The sequence below is a fragment of the Falco rusticolus genome, chromosome W (genome assembly GCF_015220075.1).
Source record: "Falco rusticolus isolate bFalRus1 chromosome W, bFalRus1.pri, whole genome shotgun sequence".
NCBI lineage: Eukaryota > Metazoa > Chordata > Aves > Falconiformes > Falconidae > Falco > Falco rusticolus.
Genome location: NC_051209.1, coordinates 4772347 through 4790617, shown reverse-complemented (window position 1 = coordinate 4790617; position 18271 = coordinate 4772347). Strand labels below are relative to the sequence as shown.

The window sequence follows — 18271 nt, the reverse complement described above, 5'->3', positions numbered from 1 at the left end:
TCCAGCCGGTCTGGTTTTATGCACTGTAAATGCAAATAAGTTTATGCAATGTCAGTTAAGAAACCATAGCCAAATCTTGCTTCTCCTTGGGGCAGTTTCAGCCACAGAGGTTCACAGCAGCACAGGGTGCTCTCCACTGCTCAGTCAAGGTGTTTTCCTTGAGCCACAAAGCGAAGACATGGAAGTTTGGAACCAATACCTCCAATAGCATACCTATAATAGATAACCATGTCTGAAATAACTGCTTTTATAAATCTCAAAGTCATTGGCCACCCTCTCACCATCCAGGATCACACATGGGACTTACACAGGGCTAACAGGGTGCTGTTCCCTGCCCTATCAACAACTTCCTGCATGTTCTTGTACATGCCACACAGGTCAGTGTTTTTAAGGAATACTACACTTCTGGGTGTCCCACTTGTCATACTCAAGACCTCATTTTCAGGAGAGCTGAGAATCTAATTCTTCCATTCCCTTCAGTCTAATTTAGGGATGTTGGCTTATGCATTTACATAATTCCGCATCTTCTCAAAATTCCCCAAATGCTGTGTATTAGGAACACCACGGTGATCCTCTCTTTTATTCTTGCCTACTCTAAAGTCCACAAGCCCTTATATCACGTGTGCAGAAATACCCAGATGGCTCCCAGAGACATCAGGCCCATGCACAACTATTTCAATACTTCTGGTTTTTAGGCTCCAACCCTTGGTTGCAGGAACAGGGAGATCTGATCTGGCTCTGCAGAGTCAGCTCACACTTAGGGTTTATTAGCTCAGGCTTCAGAAGTCGCATAGATCTGTACAGAGTCTATACAGCTCTAGCGTGGATAAACCAGAGTCCAGATGAATCACCCTTGGGTAACTAGATGGGAATCAGTTGATCAGGAAGGGTTGCTGTTCCCTCATTGTTGAAAGAGCTCCTGCTGTCTGGATTCCCTCACAGACCACTGGGATTGTCCAGGGATCTCAGCTACCACCTCACAGCTCTGAACCATCACATCAGTCCCTCTTTTTTTCCTTCTGCATTCCTTGGTCAGTTATGGCTTTCTGGCATGTGTTTTGGACTGAGGAAGCAGGCTGCTTGTTCTCAGTCACTTCTGGGCCACCTATGCTAACTCTCTTTCCCCACCCTAAAAATCAAATACATTGGGACTGACCTAAACTTGTTATGAAAAAGGTTTTATCTGCCAGGTCAGCTTCTGCTTTTAAATTAAACACTTTGAAACTCCAGTAGTAGATGAGATCCAGGAATGAATCTGACTGAGCCCTTCATCCTGTGAGAGGATGCCCATGCAGAGCCCAAAGGCAGACAGTGAGGTGTCATAGACACAGATCCACGCGCGCTGCTGCTCCCAGAGTAGGGGTAGGGCCACAAAGATTAGCAGTGACCTCACTTCATTGTCTGAACTGAGAGAAGACCAAACAGTAAAACAAAAAGGAAAGTGATAAAAGCTATAGGTAATTATAATTTAAAGCATTTTTTTAAAACTTTTTAAAAACAGGGATTTCAACCTGTCAATTCAGCATCCCTTAAAGGTTCTCTGACAGACTGGGGACATCTCAAGTGCATTAAAACCTGCCCTGGAAGAGAAGTGTCACACACTGTAACAGTGACAAAATGGCACGACATAATGATGTCCAAAGACCTTTGTAGTTTCCCAGGGATGCAACACTACAGTGACACAATGTGGGGTGCTGCAGCTTTGGGACATGCTGCTTTGCCTTGAGTAGGGTGGCAATGCATAGAAGTGCCACAGAACATGCAGGGTGTCACTGGCAGGGTGATGACACCTCAGTGCAGGGGCAACGTGATGTAACCACAAGGCAAGCAGTACCAAGGAGGGGCTGTGCTGAACCCTTATGTCCCACCCAGCCCTGCAGGGTTACAGCTCTGCGGGGCATCCTGGAAGGAAACGAGCTGGGCTATGCATGGTGATGTAAAGTGTGGTAGTGCTGGGAATAGCGATGCCATTTTGGGTGACACTGTGGCACCCACTCAGAGCAGGGGCTGAGGGTGGCAGAGCCAGAGCGGGGCCACAGAGCGACGCTACCTCTATCGCCCCACAGCTCGAGGCACCGCAGTGATGCCATTCGGGGGTGACGTCACCAAGGTGCTATCACACAGGAGTGTGGAGCCGCCCTGCTACTGTAGAAGAATGGCTGCAGAAGCGTGGCCATGGAATCCCTGAGGGTCTGCACAATCCAGGCCTGGAATTAGAATTGTGCTGAAGTTATTGCGCTGAAGTTAACAAGAAAGTGGCCTTGATCTATTCTTGAATCCTAAGACCAAGTAACTTTATTGTAATAACAGGCCGTGGCTGTAACCAGCTGCAGCTGTTAGGGAGGACATGTGCAAGGCCAAGGGACATAGAGAACGGAATGTAGATAGAGGTGTTATCGATTTGTTAATAAGTTAAGATTGATTGACTTTATTGGATTGATTATTTGATTTTATAGAATTATTTTATAGAATAGAAATATAGAAGGATAAAAATATATTTTGAGGAAACTTTACAGCAGTTGCTTTACAGCAGTAATTAAATATATGTATACAAACTTTGGGATCCACAGTCAGTTGCGGATATGGAACTGGACGGGCTGTTTCCCACATATCAACCCTTAGTCTAGTGCAATGCTGAGTGCCTGGTCACCTCCTACTAAACACCTCTATGTCTCAAGCACTCGGTAATTTGCAAATCAGGTAAAAGATGTGTTAGGCTGCAAGGAAAAATTCTCGCTCCAGAAAAGGCATCAGGAAGTAAAAGTTAATGGAGTATCTGCTTTGTTTTGTTGTCACTTCAACAGGTTTTCCTTTTCAAGCAAGAAACACAGAATTCAGTTAAACATGGCTTATTACGTCTGATATTCTGCAAACATGGATTCCTGACCTGTGTTATCGATTTGTTAATAAGTTAAGATTGATTGACTTTATTTGATTGATTATTTTATTTTATAGAATTATTTTATAGAATAGAAATATAGAAGGATAAAAACATATTTTGAGGAAACTTATAATTGCTCAGTAAAAGCTGCTATGAGACCCTCTGTACATCCTGTACCAAGGCCAGAAGAATGGGCTGGAATCATTGTTGAAACTTAGGTAATAATTTAGGGTTTGAAAGGTTTCTTTGTATCTGACCAGTCTTCTGATGTAGAAAGTGTATTGAGATGTCAGAATATGAGATTAATGGAAATTGGGAAGAGTCGACTGGAACAGCTTGTAGTTGCCTGCCAAGAAACCGTGAACTTTAGTAAAAGGTAATTCCGGCAGGGGGAGATCGCGACCACCGACTCACATACCACCTACCCAAATCGTACCCCAGACCCATTTCTAGACCTTTCTAACCTTTACTGCGCAGAATCGGATATAGGAGGAGAGTATGTTAATGATTTACTGGAAATATTATGATTATGCATGAATATTTAATGAATATGAATGAGTATGTTCTATATATGGTGTCTGATTTTGAGACTTGGTGTGCGTTGATCGTGAGAGGACTCGCTCACGCACCCGGCCGTTAATAAAGAAGTGTCTGCTTATCTACATCACATTGGTGTCGATAAGTTCTTCATTCCGAGATTTCGGTAACAGAAGGAGTAACAAACCACAAGGCTAAAACATAGCTAACGCAAATAGCTGCATGGACAGAATGCTTGTTCCAATCATGATAAATAGTGGTGTGTGAGCAGCGCGTGCTTCGGGGCTAATAACTAATTATATGTTTGCTTTGGGAACATGCTTGTGCATTGAGGCTATATAAGAAATGTTTAGAAGCCAATAAAATTGAGCAAGATGCATAACTCATATTGAGTAGTCTCTTGACTCCGGCGGACCCCTCTCCCAACATGCTACGATGTCCGCTTGGGACAAACCCTTACCTGCTGGTGCCTGGTGCCTGTCGCCCACTTTGGCTGACATGGCGGCTTCCGCAGCAGCTCCCCGCCACCAGTCGCTCCTGACAACTTCGCACCCTCCCAGCCAACCACTGTCCGGAAGTTGATAGCGGCAACCACGGGAACGCGCCGGAAGCGGTGTGCGGTTAATTCGGCCGCAGAACGCCGACGGCGCTGGCTTTTCCTTTCCTCCCACTTCCCACCTCCTACCGAAGTGTCCCAGCTCCCCCCGAGGGAGGGAATGGTACGTCCTGGTAGCAGTAGGGCGAGTGCCGCGGGGGACCGAGCATCTGGCCTTTGGTATTATTGCCAGAGGCCTCACCCTCTTCATGAATATGAAAACATAGGGCGGAGCGACCGGGCCCGGAAGTGGCGCGGCTGAGTCACTTCGGCGGCGAGGATGAGGTAGAACTTGTGGTAGGTGGTGTCGTCGTTGTCGTCTTTCGGCGCTTGAGGAGTTTCACTGCGTTTGCTCTTCTTTCTTCCTGCCTTGCCTCCACCATCATGATGGAGGAGATAGACCGGTTCCAGGTGCCTGCCGTTCAAGCCGAGATGCAGCTGCTGGTGAGGGGCGGGTGGGGTTGCGCACGTTCCCGGGAGTCGCCGCCTTGCCAAGGGGCTGAAGGACGGTGGCGGTGCTGTGGGGGGGCCTTCGCGCCGCGATTGTTATGTAACGGCCATCCCGGGGCTGTCCCTACCGGCGGCTTCCGTGTTATCTCGGGGCGCCCGTGGTTCCGGCTTTCTGCTTGGCTCTTCCGTTCTGCTCTTCTCCTTCGGCATCTCCCTGTTGGTAGCAATGGCAGGAGCCGTGCGCGGGGAGGGCGGGGGCAGCGGCAGCCGGACGGTAGTGGCTCTGCTCCTGCCTCGGTTGAAACGTCGCTTCTCCAAACATGTCGGCATCCTGGAGCGCCTTGGCCTGGCTGGCGCATTGGGCGGGTGTTTCCCGCCGCCTTAGGGGGTGGGGAGCGGTGATATGACTGAGGAGTCTGTCCGGGGAAGGACGGGCAGCCAGAACAGCTGGAGGCGCAGAGGACTGGTGGGATTTTAGTTGACTCTTACAATATACGTGAGATCTGGGGGAAGAATTAGGCCGCGTTTGTGCGCAGTCCGGCCTGAGAGGTGCTCCCCAGGGATGGGATGCATGCGCGGGATGGGTGTGAAATGCGTGTCTGGTCTAAGTTGTGGTATAAAGCTGCCGAATGCTTTTTGTGGCTGATTTTATAGCCATTGCTCTTAATGCAAAGCTGCTATTAGATACTCGTGTGGAAAATCCAGGTGTTATGCAAAGAAACATCTCTGCCAAATTACCGTTTTGCTCACATAAAATTCTTAATGTAAAACTACAATCTGTGATGGGTTGTATTTTGGGTTTTTTTCCCCCCATGCCAGGGTATGTGTTTTTCAGGATGTTTTTTTCATTTTGTAGACACAATTATGCTCAGTTAACTTGCTTTGAAGAAGTTGACATGATGATTACACTACCTACCATATGGGGCCCTGGGGAATCTTGCCGCAAAAGGAAGTATACAGGCTTGTGGGACTTTGTGGCTGCATAAATGGGCAGGTAGAGCAGTTCTGGGCTCTTAGTAGCTTCTGAAATGACACTTATGAAGAAAGGCCAACTGACTGGCAGCCATGGGAGATACTAGATCATCACCAGGTAGTTCAAGACTTCTTGTGAGCGTGTAGCTGCTTTGCTTTGATGCTACAGTCTTGCTTGTGTGTGGTGTGCCCCAGCTGCATTCTGCAGAACACTTGAATGTGTTTATCCGTTTATGTTTCTCAGCTGGGGAAAGGTTCCCTTGTGTGTTCCTCTCCATTTACTCCGGTCTGCCTCACTCTCTGCTTGAAGGTGCATTGTTATGTGTAACCTGGAACCTGTTGAAACAGTTCACTTTGGCATTAAAGTGAAAGCTGGATAATGGGCTGACTCACTCAAGATGTTGATTCCCTTTGGCACCTGGAGTAAGCGAATTCCATCTCAGCATCTGATTGCGTGAGACAGTGATATGAATATTTGGAAAAGTGGAAAGAACCATAATGAAATACTTGTACGGATCCTTTTGACAGCAGGTGACAATAGGTTATTGACAGGTTCATGTTAGCACTTGAAGATACTACTGAGATTTATAGTATATTAAACTGTACATTATTTAGAGTTGATGTACCAATCCTTGGTTTCTCGTTGCAGCTAGTGTTTGCAAAAAGTTGAGAACAAGATAATTGTCTTATGAATGGAAAGACTCTCCTATGAAGGTCTATAAACTCAAATTACCCCTCAGTGGCAAGAAACCCACTTTTCTTATGGTGGGAGCGTTGAAAAACTGTGAAAATATTTTTAGTTTAGAGGTGGTTGTTTTGGTTTTTTTAACTTCCAACCTTTGTGGTGGGGAAGAAAACTGTCCATAAAAGCTCATGTAGACTTGTTGCATGCCCTACTTGTGTGGTTTTTGTCAAGCAGAGGCAGCAGATGTGATAAGGTTGGCCCTCTTTATTCATGTTTCGGGCAGCAGACACTGTAGTGAGATTAGCAAGTTTGGAAAAGCTGTTGGCAGACAAAAAAAAAAAAAAATACACATAAGTATTTTTTAGAAACCCCATGATAGTAGTAGAGTGATACTTTAAAGTCAGTCACAGAGAAAAACCCTCAAAGACTTGAAGTTTTAGAAGGCAGGCATTCTTTATTACAGTGCTGGGGGCATGCAGTACACCAAGCTACTCAAGGGTACACATTATATACAGTAGAGTACTTGCATATTCATAGTACGTTACATATTCAGTTACGTACAGGTTTGGTTACAAGTTTCTCACTTCTAATGCAAACTAGTGCGCTCGCTATTGGAGTTTTTTACCAACTACCCATGCTCCCCAAGCAAAGGTTTGCCCTCTTGTGGGGTGGGTGTGGGTATCGAGTTGGAGGTCACAATCTCCCACTATCGCAAGTACCTTTGTCTTCTTTCTGCATAATTTACATGATGGGTATTCTTATCATTATCTGCTCTTTGTTTCTCAAGGTCGAGTCCCTTGATTAGAAGTCCTTTCATTCATCAGTTTTGACGACTTGAGGTGGTAGGTACTTGAGAAGGTGTCTCATCTAATGACTTGAGAGGGTGGGTCAGCTTGACCCAAACTTTGTGCACAGCTTTGTTTAATGCCAGCAACCTCCCCTTAACAGGATACTTTGACATAAATGTACATACAGTGGCATCAAGAGGAGTGGAATTGGCATGTGCATGCACATTTGCAGGGCTGTGGAGTGACCAGAACCCAAAGAGGTTGTCTGGTCCAGCCCTGCTGTCGCAGGGTAGGATGGTATATTATGCAGCTGTGATAGTGAGTTTAGGAAGTAGGTTTCCTTCCCTTTTTCACCAGCCAAGAATTAGGAAATTTTCACGAAGGGATTTAACACTTGCATTTAAAGAATACTCTGAACCTTTGCTTTGGTGTGTTTTGGTTTTTTTTTTTGTTTTTGTTTTTTTTTTTTTACTAATGGAGTTCACAGTGAAATGTGTATGTGAGGGGCTGTTGCTATGACTGGATGTGTGGGATTCTTCTGCGTACCTGGAAATGCTGGCATTTGGCTCATAAGTGGGACAGAAAAAGTCTGGTATAACGCTTCCCGTGGCTTTGTCTGCTTTGTAACTCTTGGCCTGTATCTTGCAAGTAGGGACTGGATGCTTGCAAGAATCCTTGCAGTACAGAAGCCAGCTGGGGTTTATCATAGTACTTTGCTTGGGTAACACAATTTTGCCCAATATTGCTGCTTTGTTCTATTACAGTTACCATTTGTTGTCCCCCCCATCCAACGCTTTTAAGTGTAGAATAATCTTAGCATCTTGGGACTTCCCCCCCCCAGTATGAAAAGCTTTCAGTTCCACTTGGTCTCAGACAGGTGGGTCATCCAATGTTGAAGGCCAAAGGAGTCTGGCAATGTTTTCCCCATCCAAAGATCTGAGGTGGAAGTCTGTTTTCCAGGTGTAACCTGAGAGCTGTTGTGAACTGCCTCTAAAGCTATCAAACTGTTTTGAAACATGATCCCCTGCTGAAAGCAAATAAAGTCCCTTGCCTGTTCTGAAGTGCATACACTATAAGAAATGCTTTTTCATCCTGTTTAGGCTGGAGGGTGTCCTAGGAGAGCACAATTTCCTCTGAGCCTGGCTAGTATCCGGGGGCAGTGTGAGAAGGGCCCTGAAGTGAAGTTTGTGAAGCTAGGCTTTTCTTGAAACTCTTGAAAACTTTGTGTTCTTGACCAGCATGCACACTTTTGAATGTCCTGTTCATCTGCATAGATAACACTTTATCTTAGCTTCTGATGTCTTCATGCTGAAATTTAGGATAACTGCTGGAGATCTGCCTAAAACCATCTGACAGACAGGTCTGCTGATCTGCTACTGTTCAAAATTAAGATGGGTATGGTTGTTAAATGCTGAAGGGAAACCTTTCTCAGAAAGTAGCCTGAAGCCTTTCTGAGCCCCTCAGCCTCCAATCCTGCCACACAGCCATTGATCAGCTGTCTGAAATCCTCCTGAGCCTGTCTCTAGCATACATCAAGTACTGGTTAGTGTTTGATGGCAAACTGACAGGTGATGGTGTTGGATCACATGTTGCTCCTATACAGTGATGCAGGCAGTTTCTGTTCTTAGCACAAAAATGGAAGTAGAATAAAAGTGCTCTTGCCCACATGGCACCAGTATGACTTTTCCTAAGAAAAAGCACCTGTTAAAGTGCAGCAGCTTCTCAGAAGTTTGTGGCAAAGCTCCTCCGACTTTGGCTTGCTTTCTGAAAGTGGCAGGTGTAATGCAGTATTTTAGTTTTCCAATTCTATGCTCATGTGAAAAGTGGGAGCTTTTTCTGGAGAAATTGGGTCGATGGTTCTTATATCTCATTCTGAAGCATTGTGGCCAGGCTGGTTCCTTGCAGATGTTTGCCAGGCTGTGGGACCTTGGGTTGGTAGCTCTAGTTGTGATGACTATAGCTGACCTAAGGATTTTGCTTAGCCACATCCTGCAGTGAGGTTGTTGGTTTTCTAGCTGAGATGCCAAATCTGTGCTGCTACTGGAGGTGTAAATTTTCCAAAAACTTGGAAGGTACAGAAGATACATTTCTATATAGCTTTTTTTCTTGAACATTAGGAAAGAAAAAACACAAAAGAAAAAACTAAACTAACTATTAGATGCTTAGTTTTTAAAAAATGAACTATCTTTAGTCAGTGGACAGTATGAGCATTGAACACGCTTATAAAATCTGTGTTCTTTATTTTTGGAAAATATTGACTGTCTCATCCTAGGAAAGTTGTGCTATGTGTCAAGATCTTTCTTTTTGTCTGATGCATCCCTGAAATGGGGAAAAACATGAAAACAGAAAAGCAAGAGTAACTAAGAAGCAAAAAGAAAGGTTATACCTGTAGGGCTTAGAAAGGGTGTGTTAATATAACATTAGGTCCCTAGTGTAGATACACAAGAAACTCATCTTTCTAGAAGGAAAAAGCTTCTAAAATGAAAACGTCATTCCTATGTATATTCATTGTAATGTAACCCAGGGGTTACACAGCTATATGTTTTGTAAATGCCTACAGTACATGAGACTTGTAAAGTTGCAGTACTATGGGTTCTGAAATTAAACTGATTCAGATAGTACTGCTTTTAGTTATACAGCCTGTTTTGATGTGCTGCTGTGTCGTTTATAGCAGTAGCCTAAAAATGACCCCCTTGCATACTTCAGTTCTGTCATTTGGGTTGTTTTGTTGCTCCCCTGCCCTGTATCAGGCCTTAGGTGCAGAGGTATAGGATCATTTTTATTATCCCCCCAGGCCAGGGAGAAACTCCAGCAGAGATTCCAGCACGGGCTCCTGGACAGCTGTGGTGAGGGATGCGGCTGCTGTTGCTAGAGGATGACTTATCAGGACACAGGAGCATGTTCTGGCTGGCACTGTCTCTGCAGGCATGCTGTTTCTTCTTCGCTTCTTGGCACAAAATCTTATATGTAGTTGTTCTGTCAGTATTTCTTGAGTGAAGAAAGGTGTTTAAGAAGGGGCACTGAACTTTATAAAGAATTAAATGTGCAGTCTCCTCTTGGGATTCTTCCATAACTCCCGGGAGCTTGATATATTAATATCTACTCAGACACCAACTTCTGCTACAGGAAATAGCCATATATTCTCTTTGCCAGTTGATAGTGGCAGGTCTGTAAGAAGTCAGATGAGGAGTGAAATGCTAGGGTGAGAGAGGAGAACAATGCATACTGTTCAATTCTGAAAGCTTTCATTCAAGGAAACCCCTCAACTTACCCCTGGGGAATGTAAGGCATATACAGCCTCTCTGGAGTTGCATCTTCCTTGCTGTGAAATTGAAGACTGAACCTGATAAGGAAAGGAGGGGACTCCATCATTGGTTTGATCTGTGGGGCAGGAGACTAAGATGGGAGCTGGCTAATGGCAGGACTGGAAGTCAGTAAGTCATGATGGTGTACCTGTTTTTTCCAGACATTTTAAGGTCTTGGCTGGAGTAGTTGTCTTTTTGCTTCTATGCAGATCAGTTATCTGTCACTTTCCACAGACTCTGTAGAAATGCATCTCCACTTCCCCTCACTTGCATATACCATGCATCTTTGGTGAAGTCTTGTGCCATTTTGAATATAAGGTCTCTGAGGTTATTCTGTGTCTGTCGCTATAAAATTGACATTGTAGCGCTGCAACCACTTGCAACTAGTAAAGCTGTCAGTTCCAGCTCTAACCCTGTGTATTCTCCCTGACTGTTAATCTTCTCTCTGAGGCTTAAAGTGTAATCTTGTACAATGGATTGGTGTCTGTTTTGGAATATGTAAGCAAGCATTTGCTTCTCTGCTTTGAAGATAGCAAGTTGGAGCAAACGAAATTCTAGATGGAAATTTTCTTCAGTTCTGAAGAGTACCTGCTTTTGGACATACCTGCCATGGATTCACAGGATAACAAGGTTTATCGCTTCTCTGGGAAGAAATGTTCTCTTTGATATGTACCGAGTATACTGGCTATATCCAAACTGCTTTTACTAAGTGAGTTGCAAGGCCCTCTTAGTTGGGGATTAAGAAAAGTTTGTTATTTTTACTAGTAAAGCTGAAGGGAGGGAATGTCTGTTTCATTCATTAAGATTGCTGCAGGCATTGGAAGAGCTTTTGAGCTGGGATGAGATGGCCTGCTTTGGTGGTGGCCTTTCCTGTTTCTTGCTTTCAAACAGATCTCTTATGGTTGGCCAGCAGTAGATCTATTTTTACCTGGTGGACTGAGTATCTTTAGCTTCCTTAAATGCAATTATTTTTGTATCTTCATTGCTTCTTCATTTCGTTCCTTGTCACATCCCACCTACAGGAAGGGGAGAGTGACTCAGTCCGCACCAAGGGGATTTGCGAATCTAAGGTGAGATAACACTCAAGGTCCACACGTAAGCATCAACATTAATGAAACAAACACTCAGTAAATGTTGACCCTTTCACAATTATATCCAATCAAACTATGCGGCTTTATGAGAAGTTGAGGTAGGCCTTTATATTACTTAACAACTTTAAGAGAAGAAGGGGAGGGTGGGGGGGAGAGGGATCCAGGACTGGTGATCCAGCGTCAGACCTGCCAACATGGGTGTTCAGTGAAGAGAACACCCCAGAGGCTTGCACGTGCCCCTATTTATTTGCACCAGTCCCTGGACTTCTGGAACTTTCTCTCTCCCCAGTTCCAGGAGTGGTTGAGACAGCAGTCAGTCAAGGGAAGTGACACCAGCTGTCGTGTGTCCTGCCTGTCATCCCATCCCGTGTTTTCCCCCCTCCCCCCGACTGCCTGTTGCTACCTCTGGAGCCTTCTTTCTGGATGTTGCCTGGACTCACAGTACAGTCATTTGGGTCTTGTCCCTTACACCACCTCGTGGCTCAAACGCTCCAAGGCCCTCTTGAACAGTGGTGATCTGAACATATCCTATTGAAGGCGAGAGAGTAAACAGCTAGTCGGGCACCTTATTGCAGCTTTACTAAAGCCTCCACTAATCAATACCCCAAGTTTAAGTTTGAGCAAACTTGAGATCCATGAGGTAGGGTTCCAGTCCACCTTCCATTCATTCTGTAACATTGATTGGAACCCGTCTCCCATCTTGGCTGTGACTTCCTGCATCTTTTGATGTGTTTTCTTGATTGTGGTTGTGGCATTGTGTATGGTAACGCAGCATTCTCCAGCTGTATGCTTCAGCACTCTGCACACACCTTGTTCTTTGGCTAATGGCATGTCCAGAGCTAGACGATTCTGCAAGGCCATCTTTGATGCCTGTTGAACCTGCAAATTTAATTCTCAAAAAGCATGTGCAGTCCGCTTAGTGTGTACCTGCCAGGTCAAATTTTCCAACACAAGCTGGTGCCTTCATAGAAGCACACCTGGGGTGAAACTGGCCTTGAATGCAAGGGTTGCTTTAATTCCCCAGGTGTAACAACTGGGTGCTCAGACCCTCTTATCCACTTGGGTGCAGCCTGAGGCGTTTGAACATCCTGTTTCTTCAGGTTATATTTGGGGTCAATAAAGTAAAATGTTTTAGAGGGGCGTGTTGTTGGAATACCAATGGTACATCATAAACCTGCCATTTTGTGCACATGCAGGTGCAAGTAAATCTTCCCATCTGAATGCGCCTGGAAAGTACCCTGAGAGGCTGGATATTTAACAGTGAAGCATGTTAATGGGTCATGTCTGGTTTCCCTTTCCCATGTAAAGCTCCACTTTCTTTTGTGGGTAAGCGTAACTCCACATTTTTAACATGGTTTCTTGATTGGTAATTTTTCCATAACGCTATGGGATCTCTAGGTTTAAATAATGGTATTGGAAAACCATAACAAGTACACATATCCCAAATAAAGTTTTGTGACTCTGGGATATACCGTGTTTCTATTGGGTCCTATGGTTACAATTTGCAACTAATCGTTCATGAACAATTCATTAGGGGAATATTCTCTATGGGATTGGGGATCTATTTCCTGTGCATCAACTATGTTATCTGGATTGGACAAAAAATGTTTAAGGGGCAAAGCACGTTCACAATGAGAACAATCATGGTGGATATAGTTACCCCATTTGCTAAGACTTTGAATACACCAACCCGGGGATAAGGGGACTCTATATTCGTGGTGTAGGGGTTCATTGTGAGGTGGGGGGCCCCCCACCAATGTACCGGATTACAGGGGATCTTCATTTCAGGGGAACGCCGTGTCATATTCAGTACATGTTGACAGGGGGTCCACCCTTTCCAGGGACACCATGTCCGATTTCTTTGGGCTGTGAGGGTCTGACTTGTAGTTCCCAAACACGGGTGTTTCATCCAACAGGTAGTATTCCACATGTCTCTCCAAGTAGAGTTAACCAGAAATGAATAGACCACCAGAGAGGGTGCATACCAAGGTGTTCTCTTGGAATAGGAATAAGGCAACTCATCACAAACGTTTTCCTTTCCTGTGTGTATTCCAAATGCACTTTTGGTTTAATATTTCTAGCTTTGAATTTAGAATTTATGAGAAATGTAGCCAAATGATAGTGAACTTAAAGCCCGCTGATGCGGATGTAGGGAGGTCCACACAAAGACCTTGGTCTGGTCAATTCCATATTTGGCTAAAACCAGTAATCAGTTCCCATGCCAAGTAGAGTTGGTTATTCATATTCCCAGTTGACTGACACAAGATTATACATTCACAAAGTAAGAATAAAAACTTCCCGCACCATCTTTCCCTAGTAAAGTAAGACTTGATAAAATCAGACAAATGCAAAAGTGACCCACTCAACAACTGAGAACATGTCTCACACGGTGGGCTTCTGACAACCTGAAAGTATGTGTACAATGATTAGAAGGATGGGACAATCCATCGGGTGTGAATTTGGTGATCCTTCCCATGTGCATTGGTGGCCACCCAATTATAAAGGTTGAGCGTTTTTTTGTTTGTTTGGTGGTGGTTTTTTTTTTAAGGTTAGGGGCACTGCTCCCACTGTCAGCAGGTCCACCAGAAAAGTTTGTCCTGGATAATGGAGCAGGTTTGCCAGGGTCCTTGGCCTCCTTTTTCCTGGGGAGTATGGATGGAGGCTTGGGACAGAACGCAGTCAGTCGTGGGCATCCGTTAATTTCCCAGTGGCTAGTGACTTTATATACTGCATCTGACACCTGCTGTGCCCACTGTTTTGCCAATTGACTGGATACCAAGCAAAAATGAATTCCAAATGAAATCTAGGAATAAATGCAGATTATTATATTACAGTATAATAAAGGAAAAAATAGCATGCGATATGATGAAAGGAAACAGTACTAGTTATTATGCACAATATGATAAAAGAGCAATAGGAGTGAAGCATCAAATCATTACTGCAAAGCGTTACAGAGACTAAGAAAAGGATACATCACCAATTACCACCTTAACATCATCCAGGCCCACGCTTTGGGTGGGAAGTTCCATTGCAGCCAGCGTCATGAGTCTCTTGGTACCTGGGAAATTCCTACATGGTGCGTCTACCTGTAGGTGAGGCTTCTGGCCCAGTCCCAGAGCTTACCCGTCTTTATACTCGGTGAAAAAGAAAAATAGTTTACACACCTAGTGTAAACTTTTAAGTTTAGGCTAAGTGCAAGCATGCACTATCTCATGATTCGTAAGGTTCGCACATGCCAGGGATGTTGGCCAGGCGCCTGAGCGTGGTGGAGTCACTGTCATGACATAGCTGCACACAATATTAATTGGATGTTCCTGCTCATATCTTGCTTGTTCGGGGGGCTCAAGACAAACACCACCTGCTCATTAAAGTTGTCCTTGAGCTTCCTGAGCTCCCTGTCCAAGTTAAGCGATCCCTAACTAAAGACAAAAACTTTTTCATAGGCAGTAATCAATTTAATATTTTTTTTCACCACGTTCGGTCCTTTGATTACTGCTCATGAAAAACATATGATAAAGGTATCATCGTAGGATCTTGCGTTAGCTTACGAATTTTATACCATAAATGACAATTCCACAATGTAATTCTTAAGAATGTAATAGAAATCAAAATTACAATTGTAGGATGAAGTAAAATGTTTAACACTTTAGTCGTGGAAGGTGAATATCCAGTAAATATATCCCACCAAGGATGGGCAGGTTCATGCTCTAATGCCCAAAATCAACTAGCTGTTGCCCACTATCATGGTTTGTATTTGACTGTCAATCAAGATTTTATTTCTTATAGCCAAATGTTTCTTCATGTGTTCAGTTTCCTTCCAAAATTTGCTTTAAGGGTTCCAAAGAGATACTCAAATTACTTTGGGGTAAGATATCAGGATGCCAGTACAAAGTTACTGGCTGCTCTTTATATGGGATAAAAGTGAGGTTTCTCCCTTTCCAATATAAATGACTCACGTTTTCTAAAGATCCTGAAAAGGGGGTGGTCAAATTATACATCTGAGTTGTGTTTTGGTCAGAGGTCACTACACAAACGTGTTGTGGCCCTATTTCAATAAACGTAGAAAAAGGTGGATGGTAGTATTGACCATCAGCATAAATGTACTGAGTGTTCTAGAAGACAAGGCTCAGATAATTGAGAGTTTTGACTGCATGCTACCCCATTCATAGTGCAAGAACACAAGTTCAAATTGTGTGTTTTATTTCTAGCATCTAGATATGTACCCTCAAAATGGAGTAGCCAGTATTCAGGAATAAATGGAGGATTTTCCCCAAAGATAATGGGTAAAACTACAAATTTACACATTAATTGGGAGGGTCGGCTTACATTAAAGCATGTTATTTTCCCTGCACAGTAATAGTGTGTTATAATGTTTTGGGTGACAACAGAATCCAATGTGTTGCAGGAATCCATGGTTTAAATACGATCCTCCAAATTAATTAATTGTTACCCATTAAATCATTCAGGGCCTTATTTTGCTGCATGATTATATATCACTTTTGCAAAGTACATTCAGCCCAATTTACAAACTGATTCGTGTTCTGGGTTACCTGCAATCTGTTGGCTTGTGACAACGACCAATTATAAGAATTCAGTATAATATTTTAATGTGAGCTTTTGAGGTTGGAACACAGTAGCGTGCTTGTAAGTTGATCAGTTGGGATATATCCTGTCCTCCCATCTTTAACTTATTTTGTAATCGTTCTGTGTCTATACTATTTACAAATCCTATACCAGCACCTGTGCTACCCAATAGAGTGTCCCACCAAGCTCTCTTCCTCCAACATAATAGTAAATGTGGGAAAGATATTAAAATTAATAACATTCTTCTGATACTGTTGTGCAACTGAAACACAGGTGGCTGGTACTCTATTTAATTGGTTAGTATTACCAACAGGGTGATTCTGAAAAACAGTTATATAGTCAGCCCAGATTGATCTGTTTTGCATCACAGTAGCATTAATACCAAATAACGTATTGAGCATAGCTAAGGTTATGGTACCACTACTGCTAAAATTATACATATTAGTAGTATCGTTAACACAGCAATTATTATCTATTTCTACGTTACGCATGCAAGGAGTAGAAACATTACAGCATTTGCTAGCAAAAGTACTATCATTTGGCAATATCACTGTGTCTCGGTCCATTTGCTATTGCATGAAGAGACATCCATTCCTTCCAAAGGCTCTCTCTTCACAAGGTCACTCCTGGTGAAAATGTCAGATTAACCATCTGACAAGGGTTATTCACACTGCAGGTATAGTTGCCTTGTGTTCGTAAGTGTGTACTATTTCTCCACCACCAGCTTGCGGTCATTGTATTAATCTTTCTTAGATAGCTTCCTGGGGTAATGGCATCATCCAAATCGACCAAAAGACACAGGATGAGATTTGCGCTCCAAACCAGGTAGTTTTGTAAAAGACAAGGCTAAAAGGTTGTGATATCATTCTTGGAGATAACATCTGCTAGCAGGGACATATTCCCATTTCTCTTGTCTTGACTTTAAGTGTTATCTTTCCCAGTAGCAATGACTTCAGCTGGCTCCAGAGGGCCATTGTGCCTCTGCACCCATATTTTAGCTCCATTATTAAAAGTATTAGTAGATCCAAATCCTTTATCACCCCTTACAGTTGTTAATTGTCGAGCTTGTCCTTTAATTACCTTGGCCTTTATTAGTGGTAGGATTAAGATTTGAGCAACTCTGTCTTGGGGTTGAATCAATAGGTCTTGTGTGCCATTGTTCAATAATATAACTTTATTTTCTCCCTGATAATCAGAATCAGTAATTCCTCCTAATATCTGTATGCCCTTTATAACGTGACTGGATCTGGGAGCTACGAATCGAAAATGTTCAGGAGGGTTCTGTATTCCAATTCCTGTATCAATAATACAAATATCTCGGGCATTCAATTGATATTGTTGTAGTGCATATAGGTCCAAACCTGCTGCATCTGGAGTAGCTCAGTATGGGGCCCCATCTCTAATTTCCCAATAAGTGATGGTATCAGTAATAGTTAAAGGTTTAATTTGCAAATTAGGCATAGTCATTCTCATCAATGGAGTCTGCTTCACCAATGGGGCGATTGTTAAGTATTTGCAGGGCTTCTAAGAGGTGCTCCTTCCACTGATTTCACTGACCACCTCCCAATTTCCTCAGCTGTTCTTTGAGGAGCCCGTTCATCCTCTATCAGTCCTGCAGTCTGAGGGTAATATGGTATATGAAATATCAATTGTATATTATAAGTTTTGGCAAACTGCTGTATTAACTTATTTCTAAAATGTGACCCATTAGCACTTTGAATTTGCATAGGGACACCATAGTATAAAATAATTAATTCTATCGCTCAAATCATGTTCTGCTGTGTAGCTTGCTTGCAGGGATGTGCTACTAAATACCCAGAATATGTATCTACAACCATACATATATATATATATATTGGCACCCCCTATTCTGTGGCAATGGTCCAATATAGTTGATCTGCCAACCCTGTCCTGGTAATTTTCCCCGATTTAATTGCCCGTGCACAATATGGGGCACAGATCTTCGTTGCATGTGTTGAAAAATGGGGCAATGGACTATAATAGTTTTGATTAAGTTTAGATGAACCTCGATCTTGGGCACACCTGTAAGTGGCTTTTTCTCGAAGATGTCTGCATTTTTGATGAGCCCATTTTGCCAGACCCATCTGATATTCCTGTTGAGGGTCTTCCACATCAATTTGAGAGATTTTGGCTTGGCCATCTGCTCATTAAAGTTGTCCTTGAGCTTCCTGAGCTCCCTGCCCAAGTTAAGCGATCCCTAATTAAAGACAAAAACTTTTTCGTAAGCAGTAATCAATTTAATAATTTTTCACCATACCCATCCAGTTTTGTGAGGCTTCAGAGTCTGCTTCAAGAGCCCATTGGTGCATTCAGCAATGCCATTCACCTTGGGGTAGTATGGGGTGTGAAAGATCCACTGGAT

The 18271-nt window shown here is 43.4% G+C and overlaps 1 long non-coding RNA gene across 1 annotated transcript in view; it reads left to right on the top strand.

Moving 5' to 3' along the window:
• The first annotated feature begins 4143 nt into the window (after positions 1-4143).
• The window catches only part of LOC119140873, a 123296-nt gene continuing 109168 nt past the window's right edge, over positions 4144-18271 (top strand). The window contains exon 1 of the long non-coding RNA XR_005101761.1: positions 4144-4457. This is a non-coding gene — a long non-coding RNA (uncharacterized LOC119140873). The remainder of the gene's footprint in view (positions 4458-18271) is intronic.